We start from the raw sequence: 14,746 nt of genomic DNA on the forward strand, positions 1-14,746 counted from the left end.
AAAATTATTTGCAGTGATCCAGACTATAGGCTCTACTTTAGAAGCATAAATATGGAATTAGCAGAAATATTAAAAAAAATATATTTTAATCTCACTGTGATACTTAGTTTCGCATTTTTTATTCTCTGGATTATAAACTTTATACTCGGGCTTTCATCCAACAAATATTTATATGAGTGTTATCATCCAGTTGACCTTCATAATTACAGATATCCCAAACATACTCAGGGACATGGAAATAAATTTTTAAAAAATACTTCAAATAATCTACAATGCTAATCGGTGGGTTAATTTTATCAGAAATTACAGAATTTTGTAATTCTGTAGAAATTTGCCTAAAGAAAAAAAATCAGCAATATTTGCAGACATCCACTGTGCATATATATGCATATATTTATATTTGAACAAACAACCATTTAGCCATTTGACAGTTTATTCTGGCACAGGACTGAAGGTCATATGTTTAGCCTCAGTGTGTGACAGATGACTTTCTTTTACAGTCTCTGACAACACCCTTAAAGGATTCCAGCTGTATTGGTCACAAATTTATCATCAGTGACCGAAAAACAAGTCAAAGTACAAGCAGATTGGGCCAATAATATCATGATTTGCATTTGCACGGCAAATTTTTTAAATTGTGCTTTCCTGTTTCTATTGGTCATGTGCCCAGGTTACGTTGCCACTGCAATCCTAGACCATATAAAGGGTAGACGGGAGAAGGGTGGTTTTCAAGTGGCTCTATGTATAAAATATATTTAGTGTAAATGGCTCCTGGAATTGTCAAAATAAAGCAACTGAAGATGGATGACTCTTGTTCTGGCAAAACCTCATTCTCTCAGAACTCGGCTTAGAAATCTTTTCCTCTGGGAAACTTAGCTAAACTATCCTTCACTTACCCCCGACTGCAAATAATTTCTTACTATTGTGCTACATGAGAACTCTGTACTTTTTGTTCAATGCTTCTATAAACCTGACGCTGCTCTAAAAATTGAAGTCCACTCCGCTTAAAAAAATTGGATTGCAAAAGGGGTCATGATTTAGTTTTACGTTATCAAGCCATATTAAATATTTTCTCGAACATTACAACTGCCATTAGAGCATTTAAACAACTCTAATGTCGCTCTCTCACGTCTTCGCTTCCAAGATGACCAAGAAAAGAAGGAATAATGGCCGTGCCAAAAAGAGCCGCGGCCACGTGCAGCCTATTCGCTGCACCAACTGCGCCCAGTGGGTGCCCAAGGCTAAGGCCGTTAAGAAGTTCGTCACACGAGGAGGTCAGGGACATTTCCGAAGCGAGCATTTTCGATGCCTATGGGCTTCCCAAGCTGTATGTGAAACTACATTGTGGCGTGAGTTGTGCCATTCACAGCAAGGTAGTCAGGAGTCGTTCTGGGGAAGCCCAAAAGGATAGAACACCTCCACTCCGATTTAGACCTGCGGGTGCGTCACCATGACCTCCACCAAAGCCCATGTAAGGAGCGGAGTGCTTGGAGACTGCAGGAATTCTATCCTTTCAAAAGACAAGAAAATGGAGACCATATTTAAAAAATACATAAATAAAATAAATTTAAAAAACTCTAATGTCAGCATATTAAGATTCGTTTGGCCAAGCTGCAGTTTGACTGTCTCAGATTCTTTACATTTCTGACACAGTGCCAATAATCATTACTTGGCAAAGCAAGTCTCTCCTCAGGAAACCTTCCCCTACTTCTAAACATACTTTTCTACCTGTCAGCAGCCATCCTCTCTATCTGGTAATGTTTAAAGTACATGTGCATACAAGGAAGGAGTTTCCTGTTTAGTAGAAATAGTATTTATTTGAGGATTCTATATAAAGTTTTTATAACTTGTATATTGAATGCATTACACTAATAGTTTATATTCAAATTATACATTTATATATTTTATATATATATAGACCATGAGAAAGCTCTTTATTTTTTTATTTAAAAAAATTTTTTTATTAAAGTATTGACTCAAATCGACAGTGCCTTGTCTATTTCCTCTCTCAAGATAAATCTTTAAAAGTTTGCCCCCATAGATATGTTCAGCTATTGTGTACTCAATACTATTAAACTCAAAGATACTGACATAAATTATTTAAAACTATAATTTATCTAGAATCTCTTATCCTTCCAACAAAAGTTTTTAAGTGCACACTAACTGTGCCAGAATGTGTGCGAGGAATATAACAGAGAACATTCCTACCATTAAAGAATTTACACTTTCTTGTATGAAAGGGGCAATGAACAGACAATTATAATACAGTACAATTATGTCTATGGCCATGAGTAAGTTTAAGATTATGGGTGAGGAGAAATTGTCCACACACCTACTGCTTTTGCTATCAGTCTGAAGATATTGCTGAGTTGAAATAGACTGGATAAGAAACATAGTTAGAAGAGGAAAGAAAAGATGAAGGAAGAGTAAGGATGTCACCATGGTCTCTGACTTGGGGAAGTGGAGACAGGGCACCTGGGCCCAGGACCTGACTCCAGAGCCTGTTGGAGGTGAGAAGGGTCAAGTGGTGAAAACAGATGGAATTTCAGGTGCAAGAATGGGGCTTTAGATTTGAGGATGGCCTGCATTTAGATAAAACTGATGCCAGGGAATGAATGTGTACAACCATGGTCTGCATAAGGTGTGAAGACAAGAGAAGGCATTAACATTTAGAAGTAGATGTCAACAGGTTAACACAAGAAGACCTTGCCAAGATCCCTGAAAAGGCTCAAAAATCAGAGAGAGAAAAGTGTAGCACGCCAGCTCAGGAAATGCATGGCATGAAAATGTTTCAAGAGGGAAGAGATAAAGAGAGTCAGGTGGGGCAAAGAAGCAAATATGATCAAGAGGAAACTATGGGTGTGTGCCCAGACTGTGTGCTCTGGGTACTGTTGTCATCGTAAAGGGAAAGTTAAGATGTTCCTGTTCCCCATCTGCACTCTCAGTGCCTAGCCTGGTGTCCACCATCCATTCGCTCATTCAAAAAATATTTATTGAGGGTGGATTATGTCCCAAGAGATGGAATTCTTTCCAAAGAAAAGGTTGATATACATCAAAGACAAAACAGACCCAAACCCCTACCTTTATGGTGCATCCCTTCCAGAAGTGGGGAAGACGGGCAGTAAAAAAATAACTGAAGGGGTGCTCGCTTCGGCAGCACATATACTAAAATTGGAACGATACAGAGAAGATTAGCATGGCCCCTGCGCAAGGATGACACGCAAATTCGTGAAGCGTTCCATATTTTTAACACTCTCTGACATCAACATCATGAATATTTTCTCAGGTCAGTCTCCCAAAGCAATAGAAATTAGAGCAAAAATAAACCCATGGGACCTCATCAAACTGAAAAGCTTTTGCACAGCAAAGGAAACCCAAAAGAAAACAAAAAGGCAATTTACAGAATGGGAGAAAATAGTTTCAAATGATGCAACCGACAAGGGCTTAATCTCTAGAATATATAAACAACTTATACAACCCAACAGCAAAAAAGCCAATCAATCGATGGAAAAATGGGCAAAAGACCTGAATAGACATTTCTCCAAAGAAGATATACAGATGGCCAACAAACACATGAAAAAATGCTCAACATCGCTGATTATAAGAGAAATGCAAATCAAAACTACCATGAGATACCACCTCACATCAGTCAGAATGGCCATATTAATAAATCCACAAATAACAAGGGCTGGAGGAGCTGTGGAGAAAAGGGAACCCTCCTGCACTGTTGGTGGGAATGTAAACTGGTACAGCCACTATGGAGAACAGTTTGGAGATACCTTAGAAATCTATACATAGAACTTCCATATGACCCCGCAATCCCACTCTTGGGCATCTATGCGGACAAAACTCTACTTAAAAGAGACACGTGCACCCGCATGTTCATTGCAGCACTATTCACAATAGCCAGGACATGGAAACAACCCAAATGTCCCCTGACAGAGGATTGGATTCGGAAGAAGTGGTATATATACACAATGGAATACTACTCAGCCATAAAAAAGAATGACATAATGCCATTTGCAGCAACATGGATGGAGCTAGAGAATCTCATACTGAGTGAAATGAGCCAGAAAGACAAAGACAAATACCATATGATATCACTTAGAACTGGAATCTAATATCCAGCACAAATGAACATCTCCTCAGAAGAGAAAATCATGGACTTGGAGAAGAGACTTGTGGCTGCCTGATGGGAGGGGGAGGGAGTGGGAGGGATTGGGAGCTTGGGCTTATCAAACACAACTTAGAAGAGATTTACAAGGAGATCCTGCTGAGTAGCATTGAGAACTTTGTCTAGATACTCATGTTGCAACAGAAGAAAGGGTGGGGGAAAAAATGTAATTGTAATGTATACATGTAAGGATAACCTGACCCCCTTGCTGTACAGTGGGAAAATAAAAAAATTATTTAAAAAAATAACTGAAGGGGAAGCCAAGTTCTAATTGATTGAAGAATGAATGGGAAGAGATGATTTTAAAAAGATAATGAATATAAACCAATATCAAATTACACTAAACATGACAGCCAATTTTTTTTTCTAATTCAACAGAAAAGAACATGGAAAATGTTCTCATGGGATTGATGCTAGTAGAGAAACGAGGACCTGAAAATAGGCAGAAAGAATGCAGATATATGGTGAGCTAGCATTGCCCTGAAGACGGAAATGACTAGATTTCAAAGTATAGATGAAGAGAATAGAATTACGCCAAAGAGGGAGTTCCCCTTGTGGCTCAGCGGTAGTGAACCCAACTAATATCCATGAGGATGTAGGTTCAATCCCTGGCCTTCACTCAGTGGGTTAAGGATCCGGCGTTGCTGTGAGCTGTGGTGTAGTTCCCAGATGTGGCTCAGATCCCACGTTGCTGTGGCTGTGGTGTAGGCTGACATCTGTAGCTCTGATTCAACCCCTAGCTTGGGAACTTCCATATGTCACAGGTGTGGCCCTAAAAAGCAAAAAACAAAACAAAACAAAACAAAACAAACAAACAAACAAACAAAAAACAACAAAAGAATTATGCCAAAGAAGCAACTTTGTTTGCATGCTCTGGAAGCAAGGAGGAAGGAAGTCAAGTCACAGGTATGTGGAGAAGAATAGCGGAAATTCCACTTCACACTTTCAGGAAAAGTAAAAGGTCACCTTCTGACAGTGAAAAGGAAAGTATAGCACAAAGTCTTGTCGTTAGAGTTTATGATTTTCGGTCATAGCACCTGGCAGCCTGAACTTGAAAATAGAGAAGCTGGAAAGATTTGCTGTCATAGATCCAGTAGGTGGACAACAGCATTGAGATAATTGGCAAGAAGGGGTTGTGCCCTTTAATGCACTAATGGGTCGTGGGTTCTAGGAAAGAAGAGGAAGAGAGAAAAGCAAGAGGATCTGACAGGCAGGAAAGAGAATGTCTGAAGATCTGGAGGTGCAAGTGTGAAAGCCTCCAAGAGGCCATAATCATTCATTTTGAATCGTGCAAGCCAAAGTCACCGGAAAAGCTCAAAAATGCAAACATCTGACTATTCATGTGAAACACAGTTTTATAGCAGATTTTGCACAAATATTGATTTAACTCTCTCCACCCATATCTTAAATAAATTTCTAATGTTTTATTGAGTTATTAAGATCAATTCGCCAAAAAATTCAGGTAGGGACCAGGAAAGCAGTGGGCTTAATTTGGACTTGCTGAATATAGCAAGGATTTAGAAGCAGAGTTTTGCTTTGTTGGTGTAGGTGAAGTTTTATAGAAAAAGCCGGAAGATGGTTGGACACGGTGATTACATAGGCTCTGTTCATTTGTCAGGACAGAGAATTCAAAGCAGAACTTCAAGAGCAAAGTCAAATGAAGCACAGACATGTGCTAACAGGGGTGGGGATTGGTTTCATACTCTTCAGTCATTCTTTTTTTTTTTCCCTAGGGCTGCACCCACAGCATAAGGAGGTTCCCAGGCTAGGGATCTAATCGGAGCTGTAGCCACTGGCCTACGCCACAGCAACGCCAGATCCAAGCCTTGTCTGTGACCTACACCACAGCTCACAGCAATGCCAGATCCTTGACTCACTGATCGAGGTCAGGGATGGAACCCACAACCTCATGGTTCCTAGTCAGATTCGTTAACCACTGAGCCACGATGGGAACTCCTTCAGTCATTCTTAAAGAGAGAGGAAGACAAGGAAAAGAGCTTTTTTTAGTTTACCCTTAAAAAATAAATTTTTGCAGTTCCTGTCTTGGTGCAGCAGAAACAAATCCAACTACGAAGATCAATTCCCACTGGCCTCGATAAGTGGGTTAAGGATCCAGCATTGCCGTGAGCTATGGTGTAGGTCATAAATGGGGCTCAGATCTGGCGTTGCTGGGCTGTGGTGTAGGCAGGTATAGCTCTGATTAGACCCCTAGTCTAGGAACCTCCATATGCCTTGGGTGCGGCCCTGAAAGACAAAAGACAAATAAATAAATAAATAAAATAAAATAAAATAAAATAAATTTTGTCTTTTAGAGCAGTTTTAGGTCCATAGCAAAAAAAAAAAAAAAAAAAAAAAAGGCAAAAGTCCAGAGTTTTCCCTTATACCCTATGTTCCCAAACAGGTATAGCTTCCCTCACTGTCAACCAGAGGCTATGTTTGTTACCTTTGTGAACCTACATTAACTCATCATTATCAACCCAAACCATAGTTTACATCAGAGTCCACTTGGCCCTGTTACCTTTTCAATATGATGGTTATACTGTACTTATGGGGAGAAATGTCCTCACTTATTGACCCAAATCGTCATGGATGATGGGGCAGTGTGTTGACTTACTCGCCAATGGTTTTGGGGAAAAAAAAAAAACAGTCCCTTGTCCTATTTTTGGACATCTAAGTTTGACATTCTTCCAAAATAAAGAGTACTTTAAAAATTCTACCAAGTTTGGGGGTCCCGTCGTGGCACAGTGGTTAACGAATCTGATTAGGAACCATGAGGTTGCGGGTTCAATCCCTGCCCTGGCTCAGTGGGTTAACCATCTGGCATTGCCGTGAGCTGTGGTGTAGGTCGCAGACGCAGCTCGGATTCTGCGTTGCTGTGGCTCTGGTGTAGGCTGGCAGCTACAGCTCTGATTCGACCCCTAGCCTTGGAACCTCCACATGCCATGGGAGTGGCCCAAGAAATGGCAAAAAGACAAAAAAAAATAAAAATAAAAAAAATAAAAATTCTACCAAGTTTAATAAAACAAAGAAGAAATAATAATAAAAAAAAACCCTACCAAGTGAACTCACCTATAAATCATAGGCATAACACTGCCGCTTACTAGTACAATGGACAGAGTATACCTCTGCACATAATTGTACTTATAATCGACGGACTTATAGTATTTACCGCCACAGCTCATTGGGATTTTTTTTTCCACTTTCAAAGAATAAATAAACTCAGTGTTTCATAGGGTCCAACGCTATTTCACCAGATGTAGGTACAACCATATATTCATTGGGAGTAGATTTATCCTATCTTTAGTCTGCAAAGGCAAATTTGGAGTTGGTTGTTTATTAGAAAACAAAAACGGATAATTTGTTTCCAAAAAATAGTTGATGTGTGCCATTTACCTCACGCATTTTATTGGGAATGTAAGTCATTAAAATGGAAGAGAGTGAGAGAGAACTAAAGTCTATGGTATGCTACCACTCGCAAATATATTTGCCATTTCTAATGTAGTTGTGTATTCGGTGAAACAGAATGAAATTCGAAAAATTTGCAAAACAACTTAAAAAAAAAAGTTATTAAATCACACTTCTACCTCACATGCCTTTCTCAAATCTAGAACTGTGTTGCCTACCTGATTGTTGGGTCTGGAAATTCTATGAGGTTATTTTGACATGAGGAATTCTGTGGAACTCAGGCTGGCTCCTAGTTCGTGGTAACTGTCTTGCCTCCCTAAAAGCTCAAAAATAATTGGCACAATGGTCCAGCATAAAAGTGTGCTGGGGAGATGGACCTCAAAGTCATCCCACTACGATTCTGGAAATACCATGCTAACTCTTCCCTAGCCTCACTCCCTCATCCTCATCTTGTCTTTGAAAAAAACCAGCCTTTTGGAGTTACCGTTGTGGCTTAGTGGAAATGAATCTGACTAGTATCCATGAGGACTCAGGTTCAATCCCTGGCCTCCCTGGTTAAGGATCTGGCATTGCCAATGCGCTGTGGTGTAGGTTGCAGACACAGCTCGGATCCCACATTGCTGTGGCTGTGCTGTAGGCCAGCAGCTACAGCTCCGATGCAACCCCCTAGCTTAGGAACCTCCATATGTCTCAGGTGCAGCCCTAAAAAGACATAAAAAAGAAAAAAAGTGGTTTGTGTTTTTCTGGTCTTCTGGTACTTGTCACATCTCCCTCCAAGGTTATCCTCAGCAGCAATTCAATCGCAAAAGAAAATGCTTCAAAGCTGAAGAATGTCATTTGTTTGGATTAATAATTAGCTCATTTTAAAACTATCCTATTAGGATTTCCTACATCCAAATTTGAAGTGTTCCTAAGGAGCCAGTAAGGAAAGCAGTAAGATGTTCCTGGACAGGGGGCAGACGACATAAGCTTAGATTCACTTACTCATTCAACTAAAAAGATGGCCATCTTTCTTTTCAAATTAGTACTCGTAAGAGTCACCAATTTTAGTTGTAAAGCAGAACTTTATTACTGCAAGCCTCACAAATATTTCCAATAATATTGCTTTATCTTGATTTCTAGTTGTGGGACTTTTTTGTATTTTCTCGGAATTTTCCATAATCTGGCTTTGGAAGGACGAATTCTAATTCCAGCAGTTCTTTCTTTGGCCAACATGCACACTAGACGCCAAATTGATTATAAAGCCTCAGTATACAAATGAGTTCTTCCTTTTGGATTAGAACACAACACAGTTGCACTTTTCCATTTTGGCTTCATCTCTCTTCAGAGACTCAAAATGTCAACGAAGTCAAGTATTTTTCACATGCTTTGCTCTTTCTGTTGGGGAAAAAAAAAAATCCGCCACCCCCATCCTCACAGAATCTCCCCCTCTGTGCCAGTGCAGCCTACCTGCTCTACTCACAGCCCCCAGGGAGTAGGTTGTTTAAAGGCAGGGCTCATTTTTTCATTTTTTCAAATCCTCACCACCAGGTGCCAGATGCTCACTCCAAGTGGGAGCGGTAATGTTAGTTAAGTGGAACTGACTATACCTTCCGATTTACCCAAGCTGGATAGCAGGATGTAACATATAAAATTTCAGCTGTGCCTATAAGCGTCCACTCCCCTTGTCCCTGCTCTCACGTCTACCTCTTTAACACAAGGGATACCTTTCCTGCTGTCTGGTGAAGTCCTGACTGCCATCTCCCCAGTACCCAGTGACAGGTGAGAGCTAGTTTACCTACTTCTGCTTCATTTAAATGAAAACTCAATTCCAAAGTAGAGGGAAAGCAAGCTCTAGCATATTTACACAAAACTTGACATCCTTAAAAGACAGCTTCAGTGTCAGTATTCAGTTGAAGAGTCTAATCGAGTTCTCTAGATATGTCTAAATATATTTGAAAATACAATAAAACAAACGGCAACATTTTAAGGGGTATCTGGAAAAAGACACTTGCCTAACTTCAATTATTTATGGCTTTTGTGAGTCAGAGCAAATGCAAGGGTAGAGGGCTGCTCTGATCAGATAAAGCTCCAGAAGTTCCTGCGTGTTCCCAGATCAATGAAAGAATGTTCATGAAATGTACTCAATACATTATAAAGCACTTAACTTATTATTTTTAAGTCATCTGGAGAAAGCCAGTTCATAAATATAAGACAGTTCCAGGTCAAGGGCAATAACTTGAGTACTTTTTTTTTTTTTTCAATCTAAAGTTAGCCTAGTTGTCCCCATTGAAATAAAGGTGTCTGTTCATAGACCTCTGTCATAAAGATGGCCAGTCCAGAGTCCATAGCCTAACATACACTATTTGTTAGTGTTCTTGATCCAAGATGACAGAGGCACACATTGCAAATTTCAAAGTATTAGCAAATGCTATACCCAGCCCTCCTAGTTTTTTCCTTCAAATGATTTCGACTGTGAGGTTCTAAAGCATCGCTGATCTTCACCAATATTTCAAGAGCAGAGTGCCCGTGGTAAGAGGGGTGGTCAGGAGCGAGCCTCTGCAACCTGTGTTCCTGGCTCCGCCCTCTTCTGTCCCAATCTCCACCCCGGCTTCTCCCACCCCCAACCTTAGCCAGGACTCAAGGGACTCTGTACCTACACATGCAGACGCTCCAAACTGAGGAAGAAGATCCCATGCCAGGCAGTTCCTCCCTGCCCTACTCCCATTCTTCATTTCCTGTTTTCAAGGAATTCTAAGTCTGGCTTAGAGACGGTATGGGAGGAGGAGAGGAGAGAGGGAGGGGAGGAGGGAGGCCTGGCTGGGGAGGAGCTCTCGCGTCTCCTCAAGCCCCAGCCTTAAGGAAAACTTAAGGAGTCGCTTTGCAAATGCCCACAGCGATCATTCACATCAGCCCACATGAGGGGAGGGCAAGTTCTCCTGAATTCAAGTCAGGGATCCTAGACGGTTTTAAATCTGGTCCTCTGTTACATATTCTAACTCTCAGAACCAAAAACAGATTCCCTGATGAATGTTTTTCCACCTTAATTTATAAAGGCTATTAAATTGACTGCCTTAAAAAACCCCAATAATTTACAAAATATGGCTAACACATATTTTAAAAGTTTCTAGGAGTTCCCATGTGGCTCAGCTCATGTCAATAGTCCCATTTCCCCAAATGTCACTAGTATCCATGAAGATTCAGGTTTGATCCCTGGCCCCACTCAGTGGGTTAAGGTTCCAGCATTGCTGTGAGCTGCAGTGTAGGTCACAGATGTGGCTGGAATCTGGCATTGCTGTGGCTGTGGTGAAGGCCTGCAGCTGCAGCTCCAATTTGACCCCTAGCCTGGGAACTTTCATATGCCACAGGTGTGGCCCTAAACAGGAAAAAAAAATCACTATTCAATCCCAGCAAAAAGTACTGCTCAACTACTATTATCTCAAAGATAAAAAGTTTAATTTAAAATAAATGAAAAGAAGTACCACTCAGGAATCAGCCATACATTGAGTCAAAGCCACCTCCTTCAATTTTCTAGATAAGTGACCTTAGCCAAATTCCCTAACCTCCCCAAACCTGTTTTCCTCATCTGTAAAATGGCCACAATAATAACTACCTCACCGTTTGGTTGTGAATAATAAATGCAATTATGCATGTACAGTGCTTAGTGACAATAGCGTGTATGTAACATTTGCTATGTGCCAGTAACTGGCCTAAACACATGACTTCTATTTATTTAACTTGGTACAGTCTTCACAACAACTTTATGAAATAGTTACTATCATCATCTTCATTATACTGATGAAGAAGCTGAGTTCAGAGAAGTTAAGTCAGTTGCCCAAGGTCACACAGCCAGTAGGTGGTGGAGCTGGATTCCAGAGGTTGTGCATTTAGCCTTTGTGGGACACCCGCCTCTGAGTAAATACCCAATACCTGCAATTGCATTCAGAAAAAATAATCCCTTTTAATTTGACTGTTAATTCATTTTCTTTTTATTTTAAGAGAACTTTGGACAACAAACTAAATAACACCTATAAATGCTTTCACAAAATTACATGAGTGATGGTTTGTTTCAGATTAATTAATTTTAGCTAAGAATTGTTTTTAATTACACAAGTTACATTAAAGATAGAATTGCAGAGTCAGTGTAAATGAAATTAGATGATTAATGATCACAGAAGCTGAGAAAGGTATATCAAAAAAAAAAAAAAAAAAAAACAGGGAGGAGTGGGGGATTTGCCTACTGGGTAAAGAGCACTTTTTAAAAATTTCATACATATTTTATCTTTTAAAAGAGTTATGAAACATTTCAAATACATGAATAGAGAAAATAGCAAAATGAGCAAGCAAAAACCAGGTACCCAAGGCTCATCTTAACATAATTTTGGAAAATTCCCATCCAGGGATTGAATCCACGCCACCACATTTACTTATTTATTTACTTATTTATTTATTATTTATTTATTTATTTATTTTTAGGGCCGCACCTGTGGCATATGGAAGTTCCCAGGCAAAGGGTCCAATTGGAGCTGCAGCTGCCGCCTATGCCACAGTAACAACACCAGGTCCTTAATCCACTCTGCCACAAGAGAACTCCTTTTTTGAATGAGCATCTTAAAGGTAATTCTAGACATATGCGTATAAACTTCCTAATTTAACTCTAAGACACTTTTACATAAACACATTTACATTAGCACATCTAACAAGAATGTAATTTCTTAAAATTATCCTATACTGTCAATAGTCCCGTTTCCCCAAATGTCATAAACATCTTTTTTACTAAAGAGCACTTTTTTGATTTTCAAATATACTATACATAATGTCCTGTTTACTATAAAATATAAAATTTACAAACACTCTTTTTCAAAAATACCACACCCATGTATTTTTTTCCAATCTTACTTTAAATTTGTGTTACAAGGTAATCCCAGTAGATGGGAATTCTCACCATCTAGTTCAAATTTTCCTTGTTCTCTCAAACACATGGCTCATATTTATCTGCACTTTTCTGCATTCAATGTGTTTTAAGCACACCCTTTGGGTGACCCTGAACTAGATGCAAATGACACAGCTCTCCTTGAAGACACTCAGAGTTAGGCAGGTAAGTACAATAATGCGGTAGAGTTTCCACTGTAGACTTCTCCAGCTGAGTAAGAAGACAGGAGGCAACTAGACTCAGGTGAGCAGATATTGCATGGCAAAGGCCTGAGCTTGGACGGGGGGGGGTAGTTTTTTAATTAATTAATTAATTTCATTGAAGTATAGTTGATTTATAATGTCTTAGTTTCAGGTGTACATCACGGTGATCCAGTTATATTCTTTTTAGAATTTAGGATTTAGGTTGTAAAAAGGTATTGACTATAGTTCCCTGTGCTGTACAATAGGTCCTTGTTGATTTTTTATTTTACATACACTAGTGTGCATCTATTAATCCCAGACTTCTAATTTATGCCTCACCACGTTACCCCTTTGGTAGCTATGAGTTTGTTTTCTACGTCTATGGGTCTGCTTCTGTTTTGTAAACATGTTCATTTATTATTTTTATTTATTTATTTATTTATTTATTTATTTATTTATTTATTTATTTTTAGGGCCGCACCCGTGGCATACGGAAGTTCCCAGGCAAAGGGTCCAATTGGAGCTGCAGCTGCTGCCTACGCCACAGCCACAGCAATGCCAGATCCAAGTTGCATCTTCGACCTACACCACAGCTTGCAGCGACCTACACAACAGCTTGCAGCCTTAACTCACTGAGTGAGGCCAGGGATGGAAACCATATCCTCATAGATATTAGTTGGATTCTTAACCTGCTAAGCTACAATGGGAACTCCTGTATTTTTTAGATTCTGTATATATGATATCATATGATATTTGTCTGTCTGACTTACTTCACTTAGTATGATAATCTCTAGGCCCATACCATGTCGCTGCAGATGGCATTATTTCACTCTTTTTTATAGCTGAGTAATATTCCGGTGCATATATACACACATCTTTCTGTATGTGAGGGAAGATACTTACCTACAGACTACTTGACGCAGGGCTGTCTGAGGGAAGCAACCATGTCTTTTCAGCATTAAGCAGATGTTCCTGAACTTGAGGGCACATCGGAAACACAGGGAAAGCAGATTAAACAGTAGACCTGTAAAGTCAGAATCTCAGTGGGGTAGGTTCTAACTGTAAAGCAGGACTACAAGAAAGATACAGGGTACAGAATGCCTCCAATGCCATGCCATGGAGCTGAAGCATATTAAGGGTTTTAAACATAAGAGTGTCTATAAACATGATCAGAACTGTGTTTTAGAACTTTTACTGGGAGGAGGATGGAAACTGCTCTGGATTAAGAAATCTAGGGGCAAAGAAGTAATTTCGGAGTCTAACTACTATTGTCACAGGAGAAAGTAGAAGAGTCTGAACAAAGGGAGTGACCATGGAAACCAAGGGGAAGGAAAGGGATTAGGGCTTCCAACTGCGTCCTAGATCCCAGGGCTTCTTTTTTACTAAGAAAACTGTTTCTCACATTTTTCTCTATCTCATACGCATTATTTAGTAATAATCCAGAAGTAATTAGTTAGAACTGATATTGTTATTACTTTGTGCCTGGCACTGTCATAGTACTTCATGTGCATTACATAATTTTAATGTCACCAAAGTCTTTATGAGAACTGCTATAAGGAATCTGAAGCCCAGGGTTGAAGCAACTTACCCAAGGCAGAGCAGAGAAAGGAGATCCAAACCTGCTTTGTCTGAATCCACAGCGGATGCCTCACCTGTCACCCACCCACCCTCTTACTATTTCCTGATCTCCCCTTCTCATGATCATTGACTTTGAACCTGAATCATTATCCCTCCTTTCTTAAAAGAAAATCCTTATTTGCCTGCTAATCTTTCCAACTGCCATCGAGTCTATTGCTTTCCGTGTCATGTTGGTCTTGAACCCCTGCAATACTTGTTTTCTCACTGTATATTTTTCCTTCAATTTCTTTTTTTTAAATAATAATTTTTATTTTTTCCATTATAGCTGGTTCAATTTCAGTCATTTGGTTTCTGCACCATCCAAATTTACTGACAGGGATTACTGTTCTGAATTAGTCAAAGTATTTCTTGATCCTTCTTTCCCTGTGCTCATCAGGGTCCTTTGTATTACTAACTACTCCTTTATTCTTGAAACTTTTGTCCTCATGTGCACTG

At 39.6% G+C, this 14,746-nt stretch overlaps 1 non-coding gene and 1 pseudogene across 1 annotated transcript; both read left to right on the plus strand.

Moving 5' to 3' along the window:
• Nucleotides 1–1,134: 1,134 nt before the first annotated feature.
• LOC125116545 (40S ribosomal protein S26-like) lies at nt 1,135–1,475 on the plus strand (annotated as a pseudogene).
• Nucleotides 1,476–3,141: 1,666 nt separating this feature from the next.
• LOC125117160 (U6 spliceosomal RNA) lies at nt 3,142–3,248 on the plus strand. Its single transcript, XR_007132518.1, has one exon. It is a non-coding gene; the product is annotated as a U6 spliceosomal RNA (small nuclear RNA).
• Nucleotides 3,249–14,746: the final 11,498 nt, after the last annotated feature.

This window comes from Phacochoerus africanus, chromosome 15 (assembly GCF_016906955.1).
Source record: "Phacochoerus africanus isolate WHEZ1 chromosome 15, ROS_Pafr_v1, whole genome shotgun sequence".
Lineage (NCBI taxonomy): Eukaryota > Metazoa > Chordata > Mammalia > Artiodactyla > Suidae > Phacochoerus > Phacochoerus africanus.